Raw genomic sequence first — 23,833 nt, forward strand, 5'->3', positions numbered from 1 at the left:
AAAGTTGTGAGTCTTTAAAATTTTAGAACTTAATATATATATATATTATATATATTGAATATATACATACATAATTATACGGCTTATACGGTCATTTCAAAACTGTGATATATAATATTATAGCAATAGTTTATGTAAAATATAATATATGTGTGTACAAATATATGTATATGTAACTACGAAGTGAACGATAAATAAAGATGTTTTAAGTCATATTTACAGTTACTATGGAAAATATTTTAAAAAGTATAAAGCATGTAGATATAAGAGCAGAAAATAAAAACAAAAATTAATATTTAAAAACCTTTTTGCACTCTTTTTACAACGGCGATGTGGAAGAAATCCTCTTGAAATCTAAAAAAATCCAATTTTAACAACGATAATGGCATATAAAGGATGCAACAACATTTATGTGCATCCATGCATACATTCGTGCGTAAAAGCCCAAAATATACCTACGTAAATAATTAAAAAAAAAATACAAATTGAGAATTGCGTAAGTATATACACACGAAGCTAAATGGAAGCACAATTTTAAAAGCACTTAAGCTAACGCTTACTTGTAAAAGGATTGGGTCTTATCTAAAGTACCGCACAATGCTGTTATTTTGGGCAATTCTGTGCTGGAATTATGTTATATACCAAAACGCGCTACTCGTATAGTTGGTTGCTAGATCCCTGTCAAACTCTCGCTTATAGCCGGTTTGCATATTGAATGAAATGACGATGTGCCTTTTTAACCCGAATATGTTGGACGTAGACTATTAAAGTATTTTCTCCAACTTCTGTGACTCAATACTTCACACGGTGAAGCTAATGTGTGGCTATTTGACCGGATCTCAACTAGAAAGCTTATGACCGTGCATCAGCTGTCTCTTAGTTCGCTAAATGACAGTCCAGAGTAATGTTTACAAGCGCGCGGAGGCATTTTGCCGAGAGTAAACGCGGAAAAAAAATTAGTAATGGATTTCGAACGTAATAGTGTGATTGCATTATATAATATTTGCCTGGAAAATCACAACCAGCGATTGTTCGTGAGTTCGAGCACCTTAAAGTAAATAAAGTTTTTGTTTATCGCTCCATTACTCGTTAAAATGTTACTGGTTGCACCGCGAAACCTCATCAAAAGACTGCAAGGTCACGTGAAATGGTTCAAAAAGTGAAGAAGCGACTTTAACGAAATCCCCGACGAAGTGCCAGTCAAATGGCGAAAGAACTGAAAATATCTCGCACCAAAGCAGCAACATGTCAGACTTGAGAGAACGAAGGAATTGCTTCGCTTGGCCGAAAGCGGTCAATTTCCGAACATTGTGTTTTCTGACGAGAAAATGTTTCAAATTGATGGGTGATGGGAAAGTATTCTAGAGGTTGCTTTGAAGCCTTGGGCAGACAAACATTTCGGTGGCAGATCATAGACGTTTCAACAGGACTCGGCATCGTCCCTCAAAGCTCGAGTAAACCAAGAATGGCTAAAAAACACGTTTCAAACTTTATTACGTCCACACAATGGCTCTCAAATTCACCAGACACGAATTCGTTGAATTATTCTCTTTGAGCTATTTTGGAGAGCAAGGTCCGAACTAAAAGATTCACCAGTCTCGAGGCGCTGAAAAAAGCCACTGTCCGCGAGTGGGCCAAAATACCTACAAATTACATTCGGGCAGCTTGCGATTCATTTCTGGACCGTTTCAAGGCCATAGTCAAGGAAAAAGGTGATTATATCGAGCAAAAGTAAACTGATTCTTAATTTTGAAATATTTTCGGACATCTTTTACTTCGAATTGAATAAAAGTAATTTTCCAAACTAAATTTATGGCCTTTTTAATTGGTTACGCTTCGAATGCCGGACCCTGTACTTAATCGAGAAAGCATAAGTCATTTAAAAGCACCTTAAATAGTTTAAAGTGTGTTTAATACCGATACATATCACAGTGTTCCACAAGCCACGCGTATTCGCACAAAAGCCAATGCATACTGAGCTTGGCAGTGTTGGGGTTTGTGTGGTTTATTAAATCCGGGTTGCTCCGGTAACGTAAAAGCGATAACTGTTAAGTCAGCTAGTTTGGTGTCGCCAGTCACCGTCCATGAAGAAGATGTAATACAAACAGTTCAAGAGCTTAAACACACAATTTTCTCGATAGGATCAGCTACTGAAATTATTTGGCAGATTTAAACATTCTAATAAAGCGAAAATCATTTTAAAATATTGCGATGTCTTTTATAGGTAACAGGTCAAGTTTCCGGAGAATGGTATAAGACTATATAGCGTAAATATATGGGAAAATCTCCGGAAGCTCTTATTATAATATATTTCACGTGTTGCTGTACCTCATTCAATTTTTATAATTGTAATAATTTCATTGTAAATTTCATAAAAATCCAAGTTATTTTAATAACAAATTTGAGTGCATTTGGAGTTTTTGGTGCAGCTTATTGTGATTGCAAACATACACACGCTTTCAACTTCCAACTCTGTCAGCATTTATCGAAAATATAGTAAATTACGCAAGAATTTATTGTTTTTTCTATTCAATATATAATTTATTTTTGTGCAACCGATTTCAAAATTTTCACACTTGGACATCTTGAGCAGTCTCGTCTCCTTCCCTTGTGCGGTAATGACGAGCCTCGTAAGCAGATCCCCCGAAACTCCCATCTAAGCCCTCTTTGCATCTCTCTCCTCTTTGTCCCCAATATACGTTTTCTAAAGTAAATAAATACATATATACAGTCTGTGAACAGAAGCGTGACAGGCAAAATTCAAACTTAGAGCTCCGCTATAAAAAACTTTTAATGTTCCTAAATAGGCGTATTCTTTTCATGATTCGCGTTGTGGAACTTGTTAGTTGTGTGAGAAGTTTAGAAAGTGTACGCTGTTTTTACAAAATGAGTTCTGCGTATGAAAACGATTTGAAGAAGGCTTCCTATGTACACACCTACCTAAGTCCAAAAATGTTCCGCATATCTGCATCAAAATATTTGAAGGAGTCGTAGACGTTCATTAATAAATGAGTGCAACGGTATACTGAAGTTAACGTTTACAACTTCCCCGAACGACAAAAAGACCTCTCCAAAGCAAAATCAGAAGTTCATTGATTTGTTTGCGCCAAAGCCTTATCGTAAAGCTAAAGTAGTTCTAAAGTAAAGTGATGTTCATGTATCCGAACTTATGATTCCAGGACGTTCACATGCAAAAGACCTCAAATTGCGGAAATTCCGCAGCACAGCCAAAAAAACGTTAGTCTCATTATCGCACATTAAAAAAAGAGTTGCATGAGCTAAGGCAAATTCAGAACGGAATTAGGCAATGGTATTATTCACAGAGGGATCTTACTTTTGGGCGAATAGTTGCATACGTCGGTCTTTGAGTACTGCTGATAATCGACAACTTCAAAGAACTGTTAAGCATCCAATAAAGGTTCATGCTTTTGGCTGCTTCTCCAAAATAGGATTTGACCATTTATTTGTGTTTACCACCAATTTGAATGCAGTTTTTTTATAAATAAAATTTACTAAAAAGCATTATTGGAAGATGTTTTGAAGAACTAGCCAACCTTGAATTTTGCAAGCAGACAACTATCCCAATTATTGTATAGTGGAAACAGTACCTATAATGGGATTGAAATGTTGGATTGGCCTTGACAGTTGGCAGATGCCAACCCTATTGTAAATCTTTGGGAACGAGTTAAGCAAAAACTATTAAGCAAAATAAATAGGACGCTCAAGGAAAATTCGTCTGATTTGGAGAGTGGCTTGGCCTCGAAGAACTTGCCATTATAGCTAATGGTGACTATACATTTTATTGAATGTATGTATATAATTGGAGCGTACACCCTTTTTGGGTGTTTGGCCGAGCTCCTCCTCGTATTTGTGGTGTGCGCCTTGATGTTGTTCCACAAATGGAGGGAACTACAGTTTCAAGCCGACTCCGAACGGCAGATATTTTTATGAGGAGCTTTTTCATGGCAGAAATGCACTCAGAGGTTTGCCATTGCCCGCCGAGGAGGGCTTTTTTAAAATAGATGGCGACTTATTTGACTGTTGACTTGTTTTTAAGTGCATTTCATTTATCATAAAATTTGTTATAATTTATTGAAAATCGGTCTAGAGACCGATCGCAGCTCAACCTGCAGCTCCAATTATGAATCTACACCATCGTTAAGGAAGTGTTCTGTTTCATACACAAGGCAGAAGAAGTATATATTACAAAAGGACACATAGCTATATACATGCAATTATATGTATATATGCATTTATATGAACATATAAATATGTGTACATATGCACAGGGTGATCCATATAGTGGTTTCTTTTAAAAATTGAGGAAAAATTTCAAAAATCATATACATACATATATTGGCTTATTTGAAAGAGCAAACATTTCCACTATATGAACCCCCTGTATATGGTATTACCTCTTTATGGCAATAGTATAAAAAAGGGAACTTGTACACAGAAGCTATCATATACTGACTTCAACTTTTTGTCCGGGACGATTAAAGGAAAACAGTAAGTTGAGGATGCACCTTTATTTCTTTTTTTCTACTTCTCTGCCGCTGCTGGATCTCGCAAAGAAACCCTTTACATGCGCAGCCTTCTGAAATTTGATAAGCGGATTAGTCAGGTAGAAGAGCAGCAGCCGCTGTGTGTGGTTTTCTTAGGTGCGCGCGCAAATGCTCAGCTTGGCTTGGGATGCACATTAATATCTATACACATGCACTTACACACAAATGCGCACATGCGTATCTTTATTTTATTCTACATACATACCGATTTGTATACTGGAATATGCGCATACACACTCGAATCAAAATGATTCATGCTGAGCAAAAATGTAAAGAATTGATTGTGTGAGTCACCATAGCCTGCTTTTTTCGGACAGGCTGCGAAATATTTCACCAAAGTAACCGACATGCACTAATTCATATCTGTATGTTGTATCAATTGATGTTCGTGAACAGATAACTGTGTTACGCATGCATGCTGACGTAAGAATGCATGTTCAAAGTACATTCCTATCCCTGCAGGAGAAACCTGAACTCATGAAATAAATTTCTGCTTCAAAACTAGTAGGATTTCACAAATTGCGAACGACTTTGCACATTATGAAGGTTACGAGTAACCGCACGTAAAGTTTTAAAAATTGATCCACGTTTGGATAAATTTGTGTATCTCTATAACGACATTTATTGCTCCACAGCTCATTGAGATCCGACTTAAATACAATGTACTGAGGTCGGTCACGCCCGCTTTTTGTATGTTATGATTAATGTTTCGTCCGTCCCTCTAATATTACAAGTTATAACACTAATTTGCTTTGCTAACCCACCTCATGGCGGGAGAGCGTGTGCAAGATTTCATTAACAAACTTAAAAATGCCAGATCGTTGTTATGGTAGGGAAATATTTCTTATTTGGACATGAGTATGTAACTATTGAAATTTTTATTTTAAATACTTAGTTTCTAATTTTGCCTTGACTAGACTGGGTATTTTTCAGAGATTTTAATTGGTTCTATTATCGAATTATTCTGGCAAGGAACTCTCCGAGCTGTTTGATACCAAACGACCTTTCAAGCAAGGTGACTTATTTCGAGGTTGTAAAAGACTTCCTTTATCTAGAAACCAGCATTAACACCGGTAACAATGTCAGCCTTGAAGTACAAAGACGAACCTCTCTTGCCAACAAGTGCTACTTTGGACTAAGTAGGTAATTTAATAGTAAAGTCCTCTCTCGACGAACAAGACTAACACTTTATAAGGCTGTCCCTTGGAGTGTTTGACGGTGTTTGCACGTTGGTGACAGCTTTACGATGACATAGACATAGTGCAGCGAATAAAGATCCAGCGGCTACGTTGGCTGGGTCATGCCGACCGAATGGAAACAAACGCTGCGGCTCTGAAAGTATTCGATGCGATACCAGCTGGTGGTAGCAGCTTTGCATTGGAAAATTTGGTAAGCGATTATTGACCCAACCAAGAAGAAGACATTTTTAATTTTGGCCAATTAATTTGATATTTGAAATCCAAAAAGATGTTCGTGCTGTTTTTATATACTATATATGTATATAAAAATTGAAAAATTCCCTAATACATATTTGATGACATCTTCATTCACGAGGGTACGACGCTGGCAGAGGGATCTTCAACTTAATTTTCAAAATATTCAATTCGGTACTAAACAATTGCTGTAAAATAGCTACAATATATAAGAAATAAATGGTGGATCTATTTTTTTCAGTCTAGTTTTTGAATTCCTAGTGAAAACACAGAAGGCAGTGCACAAATTTTCAATCAAATTCTTTTTAATATTCCAAAAATAATTTGAAATATAATTGTTAAATGCGTGTTTTTTCATATATAAAAGTGATGTCTGACCAAAATATCTGCGCGTGTTTGTAAAGTCGTAAGTATGGGTCTGGGGCCTCAAATCTCAGGGATAATAGATTTTCCCTATTATACACTACTTCTTTTCATATGTATGTATGTTAAACAAATTAATTCGCTTTCACAACAATACGACAGCAGCTTAGTAGTCCTGGTGAAAAATCGTGAATATGCGAACAAATTTATTGATGCTCGCTTACTTTCTGGTCTGTGTTCAATCACTGCTAACTATCATGATAATCTCAACTGCATTAAGGGCACTGTATATGCCCCTTTCCTCAACAATGTCCCGGAAAATGAAATCATTGATGGCTTAAAAGAATATGGCGTAACAAATGTTTATAAATTTCAACGCTTTATCGAAAGAGTCTCTAAACAGACAGGAGTTAATATTTTAATTTCTTTCGACAACTACTTTCTACCGGACAAGGTTGACATTGCAAAAATATGTCAGCTTGCGAAAAATGTATTCTCCCTCCTCACACACCGGCTACATGCACCCCCACCTACTGTAATTTGTTCAGGCGATCACGCTGCTTATTCCACCTTGTGCCAGAAATATCAGCAAGCGAAAGAAATCATGAAAATAAAAACTCAACGAAGCGAACAAATTATACAAAATCCGGAACCCTCTCTCCTTGACTCCAAACACATTTGCCAACATCACGAAAGCAAATAGTTCAACCGACAAAAGCATAAACCAATTATCAAAAGTAACCGATGAAACAATAATAAATTTATCTACAACAACATCGCCAATCGCCAAATCAGCAGACACAAAAAACAGTTTTTTATCCACCTAGTACAATCAACCACAACAAACTGACACAGTAGAACCAACATACTAATTTAGCCAAGTCAAATATTTTACACATATCAACAACATACATATACAAAACATATATCATATACTTATCTGTTAATATAATATTAATATTTATTATTAATTATTATGCTTAAAATTGTTAAGTGGAATATTAGAGCATTTATAAATAATTATAATGATATAGACTTAATTATCCGGGACATTCCTCCCGATATAATATGTCTGCAAGAAACTAAGATTCCTATAAATTTAAAAAATCATATAGCTCCTAAGTCTTTCATCGCTTACTTTATTAACTCTCTACATAACAATAGTTCCAAAGAAGGGGCAGCCATTCTTGTTAAACGTAACATTCCTCACAAGTTTATAACACAATCTAACACGATCTAATCAATTGCAATTCAAATTAACATACCATCCCCTATTACACTCATCAGCACCTACATTCCGCCAGCACAAAACTTTGTTGAAGCTGATATTTTTTCCATACTTCCTCGTTCACATGGACCCTCGATAATTCTGGGGGAAGATCTACGCTGTTACTGGTATCTCCTCACCACCCTTAAAACTTATTCAACTACCAAACTGCTCCCTCTCAGCGGTATTAGACAAAGCCAACGCTTTTGGTAATACTTGGTCTAAGTATGCAGAAAACTCCAGCTTCCCAACTGACTATACTAACAGCAAAATTTCAATACTATCTTGTCAGTACCAACCATTAAATGTATCAAAGGATACAACTTGTTTGGAAACTAAATTATCTTACGACGAACTTGAGTCTGCTCTTCAGCATACCAAAGGGAAAACGCTTGGTAAGGATCTTATATCCTACCCTATGTTACGGAATCTTCCAAAATCTGCTAAGAACGCATTACTATCCTTATATAATAAAATACTTAATGATGGCATCTATCCCCATTCCTGGTTATCCGCTTCTGCTCTTCCGATTCCGAAACCAAATAAGCTCCCAGAATATAACAAACCGATTTCTCTCATTTCATGTCTTGCAAAAGTACTTGAAAAAATGCAAACACAATGTCTAATGTGGTTTATCTCTAAAACTACCCTTGTTAGCCATAACCTAGTAGCCGTCAAAAGAAAACACGGCGTTCTTGACTGTCTGCTCCCTTTTCAATATTTTATTATATATATATAATTGGCGCGTACACCCTTTTTGGGTGTTTGGCCGAGCCTCTCCTATTTGTGGTGTGCGTCTTGATGTTGTTCCACAAATGGAGGGACCTACAGTTTCCAGCCGACTCCGAACGGTGGATAGTTTTTTATGATGTCTTCTGTCGACAATACTACGCCTTGTTCTCAGCTGAGCCCATTTGCTATTAAAAAATTGATTTTTGCTATATCAATGGAGATAAACTCAATCTCACCACCCCGCGACGGCAACTTACTCGTCCAACGCTCGAACTGCAGATAAGTTCCTAAAACCCAAATATTTGCCTAACCTATGTCCCATTAATGTTAAATTACACGTTATGGAAGACGAAATAATCGGAGAAATGAAGGATCAACATGTTACGAGTAGGTACCTACAAAATTTGCTTCTCAAATTGAGGCTAAAACCATTTATACTGGACAAATTGTTCTAGCCTTTGATCTTTTTCAGCTTCCTGACTCCGTGTAAGTCGTATATCCCAAGCCCAATGCGTTACAGAAACTGCCAAAGGTTAGGACATACCCAAAAGAGGTGCAATAATAATTCGACATGTAATAATTGCAACTATCAACTTGACAATCGCGACAAGTGCATCCGCACTCAATGCGCCAACTGCGCTGAATAGCACCCATCTTCGGACAGGAACTGCACCAAATATATCCAGGCCAGGGAAATCCTCAAGATAAAAGCCCTAGAGAAATGCAGTACCGGCGAAGCGCACCGCAAATATAAAAATAGTTTACCTCTCTCCGAACGGCTTAGCTCTTATGTTAGTGTCCCAAAAAATGTCTCATACACAGAGAATATCGCTTCCGAAAGTACAAATAATAAAAAACATAGTGAAAATAAAATTTTGACAGATTTTTCTACATCTATAATATAAAAATGAATCGCAAAATGTGTTGGTAAGCGCATAAGTCAACAACGCAAGTGGCAATCTTAACAATTCTTTTTTTTAAATGTTCCTTGAAGTCCAAGGATGGTTTTTACGGTGAGACAAATTCGAAAAATTTCCGGGAAACCCCTAAAACAGCCCTCTTCTTTTTCCCATACAAATATTGCACGTTCGTGTGTGTGAGCGTGTTCGCGTTGGAGGATCTAATGCGTTCACACAAAAGTGATAATATCGTGAACCCGACCAAATTGAAAAGTAAAAAAATGTAAGAGCTATAGATTTGATTGGCCTCGCAATATTCTTTCTTTTGTTTTAGTTTCAGAACGAGTTAAGGAATGACTTCATTCACAAATAATAAATAAAAATAGTTAAGTAAATTCTAAGAATAATCATGCAGGGCTGAACAAATCCAAATATATTTTAAGAATAACAACAGATGAACATTATTAATTAATCTAGAAAACCCATGTTTCTCACATGGTCAATTGTATGTTGCCTGTTTCTGAGTTGGAAAACCATCAGATTTGTTTGTATATTCACCAAGTAATCAAACAAAAAACATTGTATATCATAAAGCACTATAATAAAAATAAAACAGATTTTTGTTAATAATTATGATTCATTATATGAATTACTGTAAATACTTATATATGTACGTTTTATTTCATTATTCTTTATTATATCGGTTATTAACCCTATGTTAATAATAATAATAATAAACTAGTATGTAACCCCCGAAAATCGGGTGGGCTTTTTTCCCACGGAAAGTAAACAGCATATGTGACACTTTTATATATTAAAAGTTTCATGATTAGAAAAGTGTATATTTTTATTCGTATGTAATATGTAAGAACTTATGCATATAACATTTAAAAATTTTTTTTTCAGTTAAATCAGTATTTTTTTTTTTTAAATTACTTCATTATAAACTACATTCAACGTCAAGTTTTTGTTATTGCCCATTTGAACTCGTATATTTTCCCAGGATCTAACCCGGCTTAATGCAACATAAAGTTGGCCGTGAGCAAAGCAATCCTTCTTTAAATGAAGCCCCACCCTTGATAATGTTTGCCCCTGGGCCTTATTTATTGTTATGGAGAAGGCTATTCTAATGGGAAATTGGCGGCGCTTCAACGTAAAAGGAAGTGTGGTTTCACTCGGCTGCAAATTTATGCGAGGCAATCGAAATCGCCTTCCCTGAGCCTCTCCGCATAACACTTCCGCGTGCAAACAATTCGGATGCATTTGTTTTATGATAAGTCGTGTGCCATTCACCAACACAATTATACAATTTTTTTTTTGCCATTCGTAAAATTTCTTGGATTTGCAAAAGTAAAAATTTTTTTTCACAGATCTTAATGTTTTAGAAAATTTTAAGAAGAATGGTAAAAAAAAATTTCAAAGTTCATATTCATAAATATATAATTTGATAATGGCTGCATACATAAAAATATACATGTACACACATAGAATACAATACTAAGAAAAAAACAAAACACTTAAAAATGTATATCTGTGTCAAAAAGTTCGTTGATTTGATGGGTAATAGTGTTCTTTTAAATGGCGTTGAGCATCGTCTATTACTATAAAATTTGTCTGAGAATAGCCCAAATACAGTTTACCTTTGAAATAGTATCAAATAATTACTAACTAATTTGTCTCTCTCTCCTCATTTTTTAAAACTATTTAAAATTTTGAGTTTTGCAAAAAGGATCAAAAGCACACAAAATTTTTAAATACATACATACGTTTATAGCTATATTGTAGTTCAATTGTCCCATATATGTATGAACGAAAACAAAAGTGGATGCTTCTACCAATCATATCCAATACGTGACGTTTCAAACATTTATCACTTACTTACCTACTCTATTCCTCCACTTGAAGTAGGAACTCTTCTACGAACTCTTCTTGGTCGTCCTCTAGGCATATTTTAAAACTAAATATGGATGTACTTTTTTCTTAAAATAAATTCTATTTCGCATCTGTCCAAAACTCTTTCTAATTTGCACTGTTAAAAAAACAAAACAATTATTGAGAATCCAAATGTATACAATGCTGTGCTCATTAGAAAGAGAGCTAAACAAAGCAAACGTACTCATATATATGCGTATATTTGTGTGTCATTCCGCTTTGCATAGACATCACTGTTATCAATATGAAAATTTTGATAACTTTACACGCAAATATTTCATGAACAAATTAACCAATTTTAATTTTTATAATTTTCCGGAAATATGCTCATCAAAACCTTTCTTTTGATATATATTTCATATCTGTACGTGTTGTAGTTTAGTCAGAATAAGCGCCATGTTTTAAAATAATACTATAGATATCTCTATGTTTTGTCATTGAAGCACCCACTTTATAAATACTACCTTTAGGTCCCCACTATCCCTTTAGATTATTTTTCACTCAGGTTTGAACCTTAAGTTCCTCTCTTAGTTTGAAGCCCTCTGGCAAACATCCCAGTCGGGATTTTTAGTGGGTCCCAAAAGGGTGGCAAAAATTCGTGGAAGCGAAGATACTTAGGTCACCCGAGCTGACACTTTTCTTTAATTCTAGTGAACAGAACCGTCACCATGATGATAGGGAGGTGTGTGAGGGTCAGCAGAGTAAAAACTGCCACATTCAAAATCTATTCGACAGAACGAAGTCTGTCGGGTCCGCTAGTTATTAATACAAATTAAATTATAAATATTTCAACATTTCTCTCTTCTACAAAGGCAACTTTATAAAATACTGAGAATTTTCCTTTTTTTCATGAACATAAATATTTTACAATGGAATATAAAAGGTTTTTATAACAATTTCTCCGAACTGCAAGTGCTATTTAGCAATTCAACCTAAGCCTTATTTCTATCCAAGAAACCCATTGCTGCCACAATGCTATCCCAGCACTCCTAAACATTTAATCCTCCTAGTTCGCAAATGCTTCATCAAACATCAAGACCAAACAAGGTGTTGGTTTATTGGTAAACAAGCACATTCCAAATAAAAAGATCGACATAAACTCTTACATTGAAGTGGTTATGATTGAAATTGAAATGAGCATCAAATTCACTGTGGTATTGGTCTACATTCTCCCCTGTCAAACATTTACGACCAGAGAGTTAACCGATATTTTCCGATCAGTAAACATACCACTTACAGTAGGTACTTGGCGATTTCAATGGGTAGAACAATTTATGGGGCTCCAACTCCAATAACCACCGGGGGTTCATTATCGAAAATGCTATACGACTGTCAAACCTGTGCATTCTGAATGATGGCAGTACGACTCAATTTTCCACCCACTTTTTTTCCCATGTTGATATTCGCCTTTGAACACTCGCTGTTTGTTATTGCAAATTACGTTATATATATACATATATAATTGGCGCGTACACCCTTTTTTGGGTGTTTGGCCGAGCTCCTCCTCCCACTTGTGATGTGCGTCTTGATGTTGTTCAACAAATGGAGGGACCTACAGTTTCAGGCCGACTCCGAACGGCAGATATTTTCATGGCAGAAATACACTCGGAGGTTTGCCAATGCCTGCCGAGCGCGACCGCTATTAGAAAAATGTTTTTCTTAATTTTGGTGTTTCACCGAGATCCGAACTAACGTTCTCTCTGTGGATTCCGAATGGTAATCACGCACCAACCCATTCGGCTACGGCGGCCGCCTATTTCAAATTACGTTATTGTTGGTAAATTGGAAGACATTCACGATGCTATGCCGAAATATTCAAGAGTCTTTGCATAAAAAAGTAAGCACACAAACAGTCCGTAATTGCCTGTAGCCAGCTGGTTATAATAGTAGAGTGGCACACAGCCAGCACTACATTAAAAATATTAACAGTAAGAAGAGATTGGAGTTCGCCAAACGCTATATATGTAAATGAGCCAAATTCTTTTTAGGAAAACGTCATATTCAGTAATGAGTCTAAATTTTATGTTTCCGGATCAAATGGCCCTCTAAATGTTAGGCGTAAAGAAAATACAGAACTGACTGAAAAAATCTTATTTCTACCGTTAAGCATGGAGGAGGAAATGCAATGGTTTGGGGGTGCATAGTTGCAACTGGAGTAGGAATATTGATGATAAAATGGACAAACATCTGTATTTCAACATTTTGAAGAATAATTTGCATGATCGTGCCGTTAAACTTGGACTGAATGCTAAAGGGCTCTTGTTTCAACAAGACAATGACCCAAAACGCTCATCTTATCTCGTGCAAGAATAGCTTATTTACCACTGTAAGCAACTTAAAACTCCACCTCAATCACCGGATCTGAACCCAATTGAGCATGTCTGGGAACTATTATAAAGGAAAATCAGAAAGCTCAAAATAACAGCAAAGGCGTCATCAAGCACAGCTTTAAGTGTTGAGTGGGAGAAAATTGCAACTAATGGAACCAAGGTATTGGTAAAAAGTATGCATCGACATTTGGAAGAAGTTATTAAAGCTAAAGGCGGCCCAACAAAGTACTGAATACTATTTTTTTCTATTATTTTTTTAATAATACATACCTTCATATGACTTTGTACGAATGTTAGGTGTATCTGTTTATAAACTGTGAGTATACGAAAAAATTTGCGTGACCAAGGTATATGCATTCTTTATTAAGCGATTGACTTAGCTTCTCTTCACAAGTAGAGAGCTCCTACAACCTCATGTCACCTCCAAACGACAGATTGGCTTTATTAGAAGTTTTTCGTTATCCGCTGAGGAGTGCTAATAGAAACAACCCATAATCCGTTTAAAGTTTTATTTTTACAGTGAGCAGAGAGGATCAGCCGAACTGTAGTCACGGCTACAGCAAGCGACTAAAAATTGATATGTTTGAAAAAATATTGATGAATATTGAATATATTGTGATAAGTTAGTGTTCCTGCAACAGCTACGACAAGTTGCTTTAAAGTAGCTATCCTAATGAATGAACATAAAACGCATACATTATTGGCTACTTATAATGCCACCAACATAACAAAATGAACATTGGAAATGAGCAAACACCAGCTTTTCAATGGCGGAATTAAATAAACATTAACATCGTTAACTTATTACCATTTAAAAATCTTTACAACTAAAATTATATGCTAGCATGCCATTCATATGTACTTGCTTGTGTATACGTGTACGAGTAGTGCAGAAGTACGTTCTTATGCATCCGGTTTTAGGGAGTGACCGCAATTAGTACAGTAATTAGAATGACCTACGGCGTTGTGGAAGTTGTCTGATAGACACAGAGGCTTACTGGCTGTGTGTATCACTCTTCAAGTGGTGGGAATATATTTATTAATTTGCTTCCTCTCATACACCCTCTATTCTAAAAAAACCCTAGGTATTATGAATAAAAAATCTACGTCGCCATCTTTTGGAACATTTTTGGATGTAAATAACTTTGTTCATACTTTTTAAAGTGCAGGTTGAACTTTTGTGTTAAGCTTGGTAAATCTGTCATCGCAACGCTGGTCGTTCACGAAGTGGATATTTTCGAAAAAACAGGTATTCGTGAGCTCAACTCAAGGTTTGAGCCACACAAGCTGATATACGATGATAACTCACCATCCCATCGGTCAAGAGTTTGGAGTGAATTTCGGAAAAAAGACAAATTATTTCATATATCATCTGCCGTATTCACTCTGGTATCCTGTGACTAATGCGCGAAACTGCAATTTGCAGTGAAGGGAAAGCGTTGCGTTTGCACCAAACAAACCGCTGTGCATACGTAAACAACATTTTTAAGAAAGAAGTAGATGGCTCGTTTGTCTACTTGGAAAACGTGTAAAAGTATGAGTCGAAGTAGACGGCGAATATATCGGTTAATAAAAAATATTTTTTATAAGTACATTGCTCGATGCTATTTGTAAAAAGTTTTTATTTGCATTATTTATAAAATTGCATGGAAATATGTTACCAAACATTTGTTACCCAGCAACCCAATTTGATATACGGAGCTTTTCCGGTAGCGCTCGCTCCGTTAACTGACCTGATATCCACCGCATTCGTATGTCATCATTAAAAAAAAAGTGTATGTAAACTAATATGCAAGTTATTTTAAGAACTAACATGTCTTTTTAGCTATCTAAAAAGATATGATATTCTAAGAATAATGTATTTGAATAGACTCTACAGGTGGTCCAACATAAAGAAACATCGATTCCAAACACTACCTGTACGGTACCTGACATAATTTAAACAAACGGAAAATGCCGAGCGAGCATGTTTCCTTCTATGTGTGCATGACACAAGGTTTTTAATCATTATTTTTTTCTTTAGTCTGCTTATACGATTCGCCCATCGTACATGTGCTATACCATGCCTGACTTGTGTGACTGGGCTCGTCAACTGGATTTTGATCTGTGCTGGTGAACATGGCAACGTATACCAATCAGGAATACGCCGACGTCCTAATGGTAACGATTAAGTTTTAGACACCATGTCTTATAACCAAATTACCTAAATAACAATGCCATTAAGTATCTAGGACGACTTTCCAGGTAATTGTGCATAAAGGATTACCCTCGTAACAGAGTCAGAGACTGGGAATGACATATTGGCCAATAGTCCGATGTACGTTGCGTTAGAAACCCAGCATTTATTAAACTGTACAAAACAATCAACAAGTTAATACGGCGGCCGTCAATTAAATGATAAACTCGAGCTTCTAAACCTGTTAAGGTTGCACAAATGTGAGTAAAGGGCGTTTTTAAAACCTTAAGGACTATAAGCACAGCAACGTCGAATTTGCCGATGGTCAAAACCATTCTATTGTAATGCAGCACCAGAATCTAGCACAAAAATGTTCCGAAATAACCTAACTGATGCCTGATCAGAAAACGTGACACCAAATCGTTCGAGTTGAAATTGATGCAGGGTTTCGGTGTATTAGATGTGCGAATGATCTTCGCAACCATGTCTTGTTGCGACCTGAATTGGCACACCCTTCTGTGCAGCAAAATGTATGCATCTAAGTGAATTAAAGCATCTCGACAGCGGCGAAAATCTGCAATCTCAACACAGCCAGTAGGAAACTGCACCTTACAATTACAATTCAAGAAGCGCGAGCAATAAAGAAAAACCAAGACAGCTGAGCTTCTCAAGTATGCTCTCCCCGATATTTTGCTCAATTCATAAGAGAGGCGATACTATAATTTGCGCCAATTATAGCAGAATAAGTCTTCTGAACATTCCATATAGTGTAAGTCCATCAGAGCATCGTCAATGAACTTACTGGGCATATCAGTGTGGCTTCTTTCCTCGAAAATCAAACGTCAGCCAGATACTTTATAAGTAGAGTTTCTTTATAGAATTTCTTTATAAATAAAGCTTGCAATATTTAAAAAATTAACTAAAAATTATAAATATATTTTCAAATCTAATGAAAAATGTGAAGAGTGTAAAATACTAGGAAGGTCACAGAAAGCATTCTATGCCTTAAATAATAAGCTATTTGAAATTTGTTAGCCAATTCTTATACCAATATATTTTTTAACTTATTACATTTTATACAATTTCCCCACTGCACCTCAATTATAAAAATATGTGGAAGGCTTGTATCATCTTCACACTTAAAGATGAACCCATCTAAGACAGTAGCTTATATCATAAACATTTCTAACACGAAGAGGTCTTGCACTAGAACCACAAAGGCGCCTTCGTAATTTGAAAAGCAACCTGGAATGAGCTCAAGCATGCACCATTTGTTATTGCCAAGAAATAAAACAAAAATAAAGCTAAGTAATTTTTCAGAACTCCCCTTTTTGTCTATTTCATTCTAAGGAAGAATATAATTTTTAAAACTGACATTAAAAAGTCAAGTAGATAATGACATGAAGGCATCTCTATGTACAATGTTTGATGTTCTATTGCCTTTAATAGCAAAATATTTACATATATATGTTTTCGAAAGATCCCACTCGAGATAAGCAAGTGTGTGCAGTTAAGAAAGGTAGTTGCATATTGTACAAGCGAAAAGTAACCCTTTCTTAAGTCAACGTCCATCACTGAGATTGCTTGCCTCAACTTAAAGAGAATAGGCAAGTCATTAGGTATCACAGAATACACGGAATGTGTGCTAGTTGTCCTGGTTTCTTTTATTAAGAACCTTACGCCATTACGCATATTAGGTGGACTTAAATTTCTTAGAAGTAGGACTTAGGAAATTTTAAATCTCTTTTGGGTAGTTTTTGAAGTATATATTGTTGTTGATTGTATCGATCGATTTTTTTATGTTTTACTTTTCCAGTAAATTTTTGCAAAATTATAGGTATAATTTATTTCGATTACTGTCTCGTTTCTTAATGATATTAGCTCCTGAACAAATCCAGTGATTGATTTCTTTGTCCAGTGATGATTTCTATATTGGTCAAAACATTTCGGATCAACTTGGGGACTTTCGCTCTACATTGTTCTTTGGCTTTACACAGCAATAGTAAGACCAATTCTAACATACGGCGTACTGGTGTGGTGGTCGGCTTTCGATAGGGGGTACATCAAAAATACCATGGATCTAGTACAAAAAATTGCGGAGCGTTTAGAACTACACCTACAGAGCAACCTATCGAGCTGTTCGGTAAGAAAGTAGCTACCAAATCAGCTCATTCAGAACGAGTCATAAGTTCCATTCGATCATATTACAGAAATTTCACTGTATTCCTTGTACTCGTACGACAGACTTTTGAAATATTGTCCCTAATATTAATAAATTAATATTATATTTTCTTTGAAAGAAGACTGGGATAACAACCTTATTCAAAATAAAAATTAGATAACAAAGTAGGTGGAGGAGTTTACTTCAGATAACATGTAGGCTGAAAAGTTCTGGGCCTGAGAAAGAAAACATGTTTTTTTTGTTTTGAAAATCAGCTTTATTCGTCAACGTAATTTCCATCAAGAAAAACGCAATGATTTTAACGCCTCTCTAACATTTCCATACCACTTTTGTAAAGCGATTTACCTTTCGCCTCAAAATAGGGCTCAGTTTCAGCGATAACCTCTTCTTTCGAGCGAAATTTCTTACCGGCGATAATTTTTTAGGTCTGCTAATTGCCAGTAGCTGCTGGAAGCCAAATCTGGCGAATACGGTGGATGTGGGAGCAATTCGAAGTTCAGTTCATTTAGTTTTGCCATTGCTTTGAATCATCAACACGTTCGTGTTTTTGGTCAAAAGGGAGCAAACGCGGCTCCCATTTTTAACAGAGCTTTCTCTTAGTAAAATGCCTAAAATGTTAAACAATTCTTATGAAAAAGTTTAAAATTTTCGCGAAAAGTTTTTGAAATTTGTACAACCGCAGCAAATGAAATGTAAAACTGAAATTAGCTACTTTAAGCCGGTCAGACCTAGGGTAATAGTGTTTAAAATGCCCATTAAACTTAATAGAATACTTTCATCGATATTGAGGAATAAAACAAATTACAAAGAAGATGAAAACTCTATTCAAAAAAAGTCACAACTCATCGTAACTTCTGACACATCGCAGGCGCCACCGCCAGGTACTCTTAGTTGCCGCTTAAGTGGCAGATTGAATTTTATTGTTTAATGCAGCTGCATTCTAAGGCAACGTATGTACATACAATACATAAATTCATATGAAATGTCGAATGAACGATGGCTTTAGCAAATGCATCTTTGTGGATGCAAGTGGCGCTTTCTCTTCATAGGAATTTAATCTCAAGATGTGGTACAGGAAAGAATGCTCATAAATTTCTTTATGACATGGTGATCTCGATGACCTGAACCATTTCTTTTCACAGCAGCATTTCTTCTGCATAGAGTTCAAAACTCTCGAGGTTATAAAAGTTAATCGTCATTCTTTGCAGAATCCTCTACTTTTATTTAAGGAGGTCTTATCGAAACACTCTTTATATAATATATTTCTTGGATATTAGTTTAGTATAGTCTCTAATCCTGGAAGATATGTTCTATGGTGTTGGACATTAGCCTTATGTGTAAAAGTTTTTGATAAATTGAAGCATTTGCTCGGTCTTCATACTAAATATTTGGACTGACTACAGACCTTGAGTGAATATGGCGGGGCGGGGGCACCAAAACTTTTTCTGTGTTGGATGTGCAGTAAGGCTCCACATGAGTTTGTAGTATGTATGTTTAGGCGGGTCATTTCGTTCTTCAAAACTATAACCGACTTCGTTGTGGCGACTAAAGTATTCTACACCGAATCTTGAAGGGTGTAAGCGCCAATTATTTGTATATATGTATACATATATATTATAATGTGTGACAAAAAAATATTATAACAAAAAAAAAACGTCAACTGGGCCCCGAAATTTCCATCAAATTTCCGATTTTAAAATCAAACGCATTTTTGGATGGAGAATTTGTCACATAATACAATAATTGCTGTGAATAGCAACTCAGCTATCTTATCCGTCGTTTGTACTATTTCACAGCTGCAAAAAAGGTGTACAAGAAATTGCACTGCTAATTCATTTAAATTTTTTAGTTACCGATCAGTGTTGATCCATTGAGTATTATTTTTTTCCGTCAATATATTTTGCAGTTCATCAATGATCGGGGCCACTCCAGGACATTTTTACATTCCCCAAAATAACAAACTGACGTTGAATTTTTGCACACAGAACGCTTTATGTAATCGCCCATAGATTCTTACGTTTGCAAAGTTCTTGCTTGATTCCATATATTTTTAGAGCCACATTTTGAAGCAGTTTGCAAACACATACATTGTGCGTGCCCAAGAATACATTGACGGCGCCTGAGGTATCGAAATTTTGATAAACCAATCTGAATGTCAGGATACTCTATTTTAAAGTGTTCATATAAATTCACCAAATTGTAAAGTAACAATCTCTTCTGCGGTTTCAATATCTTTCCATTTTCATAAACGGTTACACAATCTTTCATTCCAGGTAACAATCTGCTGGAATAGTCTGATAAATAGAAAGCTTTAACTTTTTCAATAGTTGAGTTCGGAATACGTTTTCCGCGCTTTTATCAGGCACAGACCCAAACCCCCTTTTCTTTTTCAATTGTTTGGCTTTTAATGACATTCTTTTCGAAATACTAAATGTTTCACGCATTTTTTTCGATGTTACCTCATCTGGTACCGTTGTTAAAATTTGAATTTTATCATTTGTATTTTTTTTCTCACATAAAGCAGACTTTATATTCTCCACAAATGCTGAATTCAAAATTTTCTTTCCTTGTTGAACATTACTCTCGCTGTATCTTAAGTTTTTTCGTTGATTAGTTCTGCTATTATCTCTTTGACATTCATATCACTTAATTTTGAAAAACGTCGTTTTTTATTGGCGGTTCACCAAATTCCTGAAAAAAATTGTTCACCTTTTCTAATTTCAGGTCATTCTGAATTTCCTGGTTTTCAGAATTAGCTTCACTATCCGAACATTCTTTTGCATCAGGAGAAACTTCAGACTCATCGTTTTCTGCTCCTTGGTCAGCATTAGAAAAAATTAATCAAAATTTTCTATCACAAATTTTGAGAACTTATTGACTTTATTTGCTTAAATAATAACTATTCGATACACAATATATATAGATATACATAAATATCAAGATTATACCCACTGTGGACTTGGACGTATATGCGCTGCACTTTCAGTAACACTTTCATCTCTATATACATATCTTCATACGACATGATTTGCAACCGTATTTACCGATATATTGTTTGAATTTTACATCTCAATGAGCCGTTATTTGGAATAAATTATGACGTACGCAATTATGACCTTTTTCCCCCAACGGATTGCAACATTCTTAAGGTCGAACCATTGTCATAACAATGCATAATAATATTTTTAACACACTTTTACTAGGTCGGGTTGTATGTATGTATGTATGTATGTAACGGAATCTTTGAGCTTAATTTTCACTGGCTTCTAAAAATCTCATCGACTTGGAATTTTGCACACCTATCAAGGACCGATGACAATGCAATAATTTGATAAAAGTTTTCCATTATCCTTATTAGGATTGGCAGGATTAATATTTTCTTTTTTTACCTGTGGGCAAAAAGTAAGGTGAATTTTGTGTAAAATGAAAAATCTATTTATTCTTGTAAATCAATTTCATCCCCTTCAAAACAATCCCCTCTCGATGAAATACACTTATGCCAACGATTTTTCCAATCCCCGAAACATGCCAAATAGTCCATTTCCGGTATAGCCATCAGCACCTTCTTCGATTCAGCTTTTATCTCCTCAATCGACTCGAAACGCGTTCCCCGAAGTGGTCTCTTGAGTTTTGGGAATAGCCAGAAGTCACACGGAGCCAAATCAGGCGAATACGGTGGTTGCGGAACGATATGCGTGGAATTTTTGGCGAAATGGTCGCGAAGAACGAGTGCAGTGTGAGACGGTGCATTATCGTGATGCCAAGAGTTGTTGGCCCATAATTCTGGTCTTTTTAGATGAATTGCTTCACGTAAATGACGCATAACGCTCAAATAATATTCTTTATTAACAGTTTGGCCAGGTGGAAGGAACTCATAGTGCACCACACCACGAAAATCGAAAAAAACTGGCCAATGGAGTGGGGTAGCCGTTTCTCAGGCGCCCTCCACGAAATAAGTTCTTCATCCCGATTACTTCTTTATCACGGCCGATAACTGCATAGCTTTAGACTCACAGTCGATAAGAAAGGATTTAAATATAACACGAATATATCGAATCATTAATTCACTGACTGCAATGATAACAATAATTTTCATTCATAATAAAAAAAAAATAGTTTAAAGAAACTAAAAAACACGCTTTTTTGCTAATCGAACTAAAAAGTAGAAAATAAAAAATAGTTTAAAAAAACTAAAAAACACGCTTTTATTGCTAATCGAACTAAAAGTAGAAAATAAATTTTTATGACAAAGAGACCTATAATGAAGTAATAGCAAATCTAACTATCAGTCATAGTCAACTACCTCAGAACAGAATTATAACAAAAATTAAGATGCAAATAAAATAATTCAAATTAGAGTTAAAAGCGTGGGATGCATTTTGCTTCACTTTCATAACCTTCTGTACATAGGTAGTTGCCAATAGAATGATTGTAATATTTACTATATCAAGCATCCCACGCTTTTAACTCTAATTTGAATTATTCTATTTGTATCTTAATTGTTGTTATAATTCTGTTCTGAGGTAGTTGACTATGACTGATAGTTAGATTTGCTATTACTTCATTATAGGTCTCTTTGTCATAAAAATTTATTTTCTACTTTTAGTTCGATTAGCAATAAAAGCGTGTTTTTTAGTTTTTTTAAACTATTTTTTATTTTAACCTCAAAGCATAGACAACATACAGGAATCACAGCACACTGACACTAGAAGTTGCAACGACTGTACGACTCTGCAAAACCATGGTCATGCAAGTTTGAACGCGTTCGTTTTCCGAGACCGCGCGCAAGTCCGTTCGATTCTGTGCGTAGTGCATCGACTGACAAAAAATTCGATATCTTCAGAACGGATGGGATGAACAAAGTTTTTTTATAGATTATTAAAGGTGAGCATTTCGCGCTTAATCTGATTGTAATATTGCTCATTTACAGCGCGAAGAACGCAAAAATAATTGCGATTGTTTATAAAAAATAGTTGTTAAAAATTATTGTTTCAACAAATACACAGTGTATGAACATTAAATCGATAGAGTAAACATTTTTCGGTAACCGAAATAAATTTCATCAAATTATCAATTGTAGTTTCTGAGATATTGATTTTACAAGAATATCATGCGAAAAAATTCAATTGTTGATAACATAAACAAAAAGCGAAATAAAAAGAAACTATTCACAGCACTTATTATGTGACAAATTCTCTATCCAAAAATGCGTTTGATTTTAAAATCGGAAATTTGATGGAAATTTCGGGGCCCAGTTGACGTGGTTTGACTCATTAATATACTTTTTCTTAGGCTTAGTCAAGAGGAAAATCTTATCGCTCCGAATTTGGATTGGCCCTCAAGATCTGGGCTAAGGATCGACGATCCAATATCATCCGGTGTCTTGCTAAAGTTAAAATGTTAATAAAACTTAATATGAATTGGTATATATCTTAAGGAGATCATTGTAAGGAAAATAAAAATGTTATTTTTTCATTTTGAATAGAGAGAAAAATAACTATTTTTTTCAGCAGTGTATATAGTTATAATATAAGAATAAGCTGACTTTAACCCTGTTAATAATTGAAAACAAGGAGGCTTGAAATCCTTTTTAAAAGTATGCTTGCTTTTTTGCTCAGAATAGTCAGTAGAATACTTCAGTTTCCGAAAAAAAAGTAGACAAAGACTCAATCCGCCCTAATGTACATATTTATGTATGAATGTATGTAAGGGTTTTCCAATAACAGGTGTTATTTTAAATAGCCCGCTATTTCGGTAGATGCCACTTTTTAAGCTGTCATTTTTTGATATTTGACAAGCAGAAACTACGCTATTAAATAAAAATAGAACGATACACGCTTAAACAACGCATTGAAATTATTAAAATTCACTATAAAAATGGTGAAAATTTGGCAGAGCCGGTTCGTAAAACTCGAACATTTTTGGTCATCGTGAAGCTCCTTGTCGGACCGCAA

General features: G+C 35.4%; 1 long non-coding RNA gene across 1 annotated transcript; it reads left to right on the top strand.

The window, feature by feature from the left end:
• Positions 1-6,278: 6,278 nt before the first annotated feature.
• On the top strand, positions 6,279-16,587 carry LOC129242390 (uncharacterized). Its single transcript, XR_008582180.1, has 3 exons — positions 6,279-6,404; positions 15,545-15,681; positions 15,766-16,587. It is a non-coding gene; the product is annotated as an uncharacterized LOC129242390 (long non-coding RNA).
• The last annotated feature ends 7,246 nt before the right edge of the window (positions 16,588-23,833 follow it).

Source organism: Anastrepha obliqua, chromosome 3 (assembly GCF_027943255.1).
Source record: "Anastrepha obliqua isolate idAnaObli1 chromosome 3, idAnaObli1_1.0, whole genome shotgun sequence".
NCBI classification, from domain to species: domain Eukaryota; kingdom Metazoa; phylum Arthropoda; class Insecta; order Diptera; family Tephritidae; genus Anastrepha; species Anastrepha obliqua.